Here is a 5,540-nt window from a genome sequence, read left to right on the forward strand (position 1 = left end):
AAATTTGATAATTAAAAATGGAAGTCAAAATACAATTTAAATTTTATATTGGTGTATTTTGATTCAAGTCAAATTTGACTTAGATATAGAGATAATGTAAAGGCAATATAAATTTTGGTTTGAGTTTAAATTTGATAATTAAAAATGGAAGTCAAAATACAATTTAAATTTTATATTGGTGTATTTTGATTCAAGTCAAATTTGACTTAGATATAGAGATAATGTAAAGGCAATATAAATTTTGGTTTGAGTTAGGATTAGATTACAGAATGGACACATATGCTGGAAAATATCTGTATTCACATGACTGACATGTAAAAATATGTAAAAAAACATAAAAGATACATGTCCTGACACAAGGGAGAGTGTTTTGTAAATAATGTGATGAGACATTTTGTAAATATGGAGTTAGAAATAGATACCCTATAAATGATATAGTGATATGTATGTAAATTTATTATTGAAAATTGAAAATAGAAGTCAAAGTACACTGTAAAATTCTTATTGGTGTATAAAGGTTGAAGTAAAATTTTCCTTTCTTATAGAAGTAATATAAGGATCAATATAAAATTTTGGATTGTGCTAAGGTTTTAGTGAAAGAATGAATATTTGAATTGGGAAATATCAATATTCATAAGAATATACTATGAAATTATGTTTCATAACATATATAAACACACATGTTGTGACACAGGCATGAGTAAAATGTAAGTCATGTGATTACAAATTTGGTAAACATGGGGATGAAGAATATATCCTATAAACTATATATACCAGTATATATGCAAATTTAATATTGATAATTGAACATATAAGTTAAAATACACATAAAATTTTATCATAGTTTACATGCTTTTAATAAAATTTGGTTTAGTAATTGAGATAAGTTAAGTGTTTACATAAAATTTTGGTTTGAGTTAGGGTTATAATTAGCAAGTGTTTGTGGAAATATGAATATTTCTAACAATACACCTATGAAATTATGTACAAAACATACATGTAGTAATACAAGGAAGAATTAAAAAGTGAGCCATGTAATTACACATTTTGTAATGATGGGAATGCAAGGATACATATCCCATAAAGGATGTAGCGTAATACAAATGCAAATTTAACAGTGACAATTGAAAATAGAAGTCAGAATACACTTTAAAATTCATATTCTTTCCAGTCACAGTGGTGAACATCCGTAATTCCAGGCACTCTGAAGGCTGAAATGGGAGGATTATGAGTTTCAAGACAGCCCCAGCAGCAGCAAGGTGCTAAACAATCCTGTCTCTAAATAAAATACAAAATAGGTCTGGAGATGTGGCTCTGTCCTCAAGTGCGAGTAAGTTCAATTGTGGTTTAAAAAAATCATATTTTGGTATATGGATTTAAGTAAAATTTGGTTTAGATATAGAGGTAAGATAAGGGTTAATATAATCCTTGTTTGTGTTAGGATTAGGGGTAAAGACTGAATATGTATATCAGGAAATATAAGTATTCATAAGATTGTAAAGTGAAAATATGAATGAAAACATAGACAGGTGTTCTGACACAATGAAGAGTAAAATGTTGAGTCATGTGATTACATGTTAGAAGTCAAATAAGTATCAATTCAAATTAACTTAATCAGATTCCCTATTTTGTTTTTCAAATTCATTCCAATCTATACAGCAGAAATATTAAATGTTTATAAAACATACCTAATTTGAAATGCTTTCAATACAAAACAATTCAATCACAAAACAATGCATTATGGTCTCATCAGTACATTTATAAAACACTGTAATGAAAAACTAACAGTTGCAAATAAGTAGATGATATACACTATAGAAATGTTCATCCAACTAATGACTTTAGACACAAAGAACACACAATGTCAATTAGTGTTATTCTTTCAATTTTACTACATGAGACACTAAACCAAATGTTCAAGTTCTAGTAGTTGTAATAAAACTTTCTAAAATAGATATAAAAGTACTTAAGTTTGGGCTGCAGTTATATCTCAGTGGTAGAGCACTTGCCTAGCATGAGTGAGGCACTGGGTTCTATCCTCAGCACCATCTACAACTAAAAAATATATAAATTAAAATATTTTTAAAAGTATTCAAGTTTTTAGAAAATTTTGACTTTCCAGTTGGCAACAGGACCACAATGTGCCAATACAGCAAATCAGGAGTAAGGCATGTAGGCCCCCATTCCTGTTTCAAATCTGGTGTTACTGTAGAATACTGTAGAATACTGGGATTCTTATAAGAATCTCACATAAAGCCCAAGAACATATTCAATACAAAACTACCCTATGTACTTTGTTTTTTTTTTTTTTTTTTGTATTTTTAAGCAGCAATCAGACTTTTAACCTAATAAGAGAATCATTTTAGAAGTCACAATAGCTGGGATAGGTGCGGTGGGGCACAAGTGTAATTCAAAAACTCATGAGGAAGAGGTATGAGGATGGTAAGCTTTAGGTCAGGCTGGGCAACTTACCAAGAACCTGTCTCAAAATTAAAAATAAAAAGGACTGTGGCTGGGGTTAGGTGGTAAAGAACCTTTGAGTTCAACCCCCAATTTAACAACACCAACAAAATCCCACAGTGGTATTCATCTTTCTTTTCGACTGAAAGGGTAAAGTACAAGGGGTCACCACAACTTGTTACAGACTAAAATCCAACTAGTAATTCCAACACCACCTGCTGTTCTAGCAGGGAAGGCTACCAGGAGGCCTAGTGGTGTTATCCATTTCCTCAGCACAACAGTCACAGGGGCAGAGTAATACTTCCAAATGAGTGACATCATCAAGGTAGCTTGCAATGTACAGAAAGCAACACTTAAAAATCATTTTATCTTGGCTAGTTGAGCAGTCCGTGCTTTCACATAAGTCTTGAGCTGGTCCACCATCTTGTTGATCTTCCATTCCAGCCTGGCATATCTGGCAAACTCATCCATCTTTTTGACCATGGAGAACTCTTGCTTCATATCCTGGATCTCTGCCCTCATCTGCAGCTCTGGCTCTGCATCATTCTGCAGCACTCTGGACATGAAGGAGGACAAGGTCAGAAGGAGGATCAGAAGGACATTGCATCCAAACAGGAAGCAGAGGACCAGCAGCCACGTCCAGCTGTGGGACTTGGTCAAGTTCTTCCATTCTTCCCAGATACTCCCTGCAGCCTAGGCACCTCTATCAGAAGCTCCAAGGGGACCTCATCAGTAGGCGTACCCGCAACTGCGCAGTGAGTCCCACTAGCCCTGCTTCCTTGAATGAGGTTTGTAAAATTTATTCCTACACACATTACATTTTTGATGCTTTCTTTAATTATTATAGCCTTACTTAGATTATGGATCAGCCCAATAAGCACCCTATAAAATGGAGGATATTAATAGATAAGACAAGATTAGATAATAGGATAAATAATGTTAAGTTATCCTGACTGTACTTAAAAGAATTTAGCCTTTGGCTGGAGTTGTGGCTAAGTGGTACAGCGCTTACCTAGCATTTGTAAGACACTGGGTTCAATTCTCAGCACCCCATATAAATAAAGTCCATTGACAACTTAAAAACAAAACAAAACAAAACAAAACCTTGCCTAAGTGACTCCATTTGGAAGTTCCAAAATGTAACCCTAGTTATATAACTTATTTCTTGTAAAAGTTGTTTATTTTTTTACTGCATGTGTTTGGAACAAGGATGTGGTTATATGCATTGGGTGGCTGATTGTTAACTTTAGCTTCTGCGTCCTCCTTGCTTGCTTGCATCTACATTTTCGAGGATGTTGTTGTCACCCTTATAAACTTGCACCCCGTACTGTTCCTGGCAGAAACAGTTTGGGTCCATCAGGGAGCAGGCAGGCGCCAGCTAGCTAAATAAAGACTCTCCAATTTGGAAAAAATTCAGTTGAGAGTGTTTTCCGGGCTATAGACCCACAACAAAATGGTATCTTTTTTTAAAATCTCTATTTATGAGCATTCACTTCTACCATATATACAATTGATTTTTATTTGTATGTTCATCTTGAATCCTGCAATTTTACTATTACTTCCAGACATTTTTAAAAGATTCAGTGATTTTTACTATAAATGTTCATGTTTTCTGCAAATAAAGTTAATTTATTTTTTAATTTTTCATTAGTATGATTTTTAGTGTTTTCCCCCCTTAACTGAGTACATCAACAGACTCTTTAGTAGCAAACAGAAAGAAATGATATGTACAAAACCCCATTTGTTTCTGAGGATTTGCTTAAGTATTCAGTCTATTGTCATTAAGTATTGTGTTTCCGATAAGCTTTTAATAGATTCCCTGTGTCAGATTGAGGCACTTACTTTCTATTCCTAGTTTGCTAAAATTTTAAACAGAAGTTGATATTGGGTTACTAGGAAATACTTTTCTACACTTATTGATTTTACGAATATATATGTGTATATGTATATGCATATTACATATATATGTCATTTTATATCATTGATATGGAATTGCATTGATCAATTTTGGAATGTTAAATCAACTTTGCATCTCTATGAAAAACTTTGGTATGATATATTAACCTATTTCGTATATTGTTGAATTTTCTTTGCCAAGTTTTGGTTAGAATTTTTGCATCCAAGATCATTGTGTGGGGGGGTTGGGGTGGGAGTGTTGGGGGGAATCATTAGGGAATTAGTGATCTTAGTTTGTAATAATATTCTCTTGCAATGCTCATTCCTGGGTTTTTTTTCCATGAAAATAATACTGGACCCATTAAGTGAGTTGAAAAGCACTTCATCTTTCTTTATAGTTTTGTGTAAAATTTTATTACTTCTTCCTTTGTAATTGGAATTCAATATTGTTGCCACTTGAGATTGGATTGGTATTGGTACAAGGGTTTTTAACTAAAATTTCTATTTCTATATATACAAGACAATTGACCAAATCTATTTCTTCTTGAGTAAGTTTTGGTTTATTTTGAACTTTGTAAGAATTTATTCATTTTATAATAGTTGTCAAATTTATTGGCATAAAGTAATTCATAATATTTTCTGATTCTTTTTTTGAGGGGAATGTGGTTGAGTGCTTGTTTGTAGATATTCTGTCCATGGAAATAGACATGGAAGCATTTCCCCTAGTGAGCAAATTCCCAGGGGTGTTAACTGGTGCCCTGATTCCCACAATTGGCATACACAGCCTCCTCCCTGTGAGGTAATTAGACAACTAAGCAGTCACTATCTGGTCTCCTTAACAATGTCCTTGGAGAGAAATTACTCTGTGTTTGTATTAAGGGGATCTTATCTCAGTTAGCTAGCACTTGGGTTAAAGAAATACTAATTAGAATATAGTCATAGTAACAGGAAGTATATATTCTTTGAGTTATAAACCCCCAGGCAGGGAAGAGTGGTCATTTCACTTCTGTACTTCTTCATCATCACTTCATTTTGCTCCTCTCCACTCCTCCTGTTTGCTTGTGCTTGTGTGTCTGTGTCTGTTCTTTGTGCACCTCCTTACAGGTATTCCTCCACAGGTGTTCCTTTACACTTGGTATTGAACCCAGAAGTGCTTAACCAGTGAACCCACATCCCTATCTCTT

General features: G+C 33.6%; 1 pseudogene across 1 annotated transcript; it reads right to left on the minus strand.

The window, feature by feature from the left end:
* Nucleotides 1-2,625: 2,625 nt before the first annotated feature.
* LOC308645399 (guided entry of tail-anchored proteins factor 1-like) lies at nt 2,626-3,024 on the minus strand (annotated as a pseudogene). The gene has a single exon. The product of its transcript is annotated as a guided entry of tail-anchored proteins factor 1-like (transcript).
* Between the last annotated feature and the right edge of the window lie 2,516 nt (nt 3,025-5,540).

The sequence above is a fragment of the Spermophilus citellus genome, assembly GCF_964194105.1.
Source record: "Spermophilus citellus genome assembly, chromosome: 1".
Classification (NCBI taxonomy): domain Eukaryota; kingdom Metazoa; phylum Chordata; class Mammalia; order Rodentia; family Sciuridae; genus Spermophilus; species Spermophilus citellus.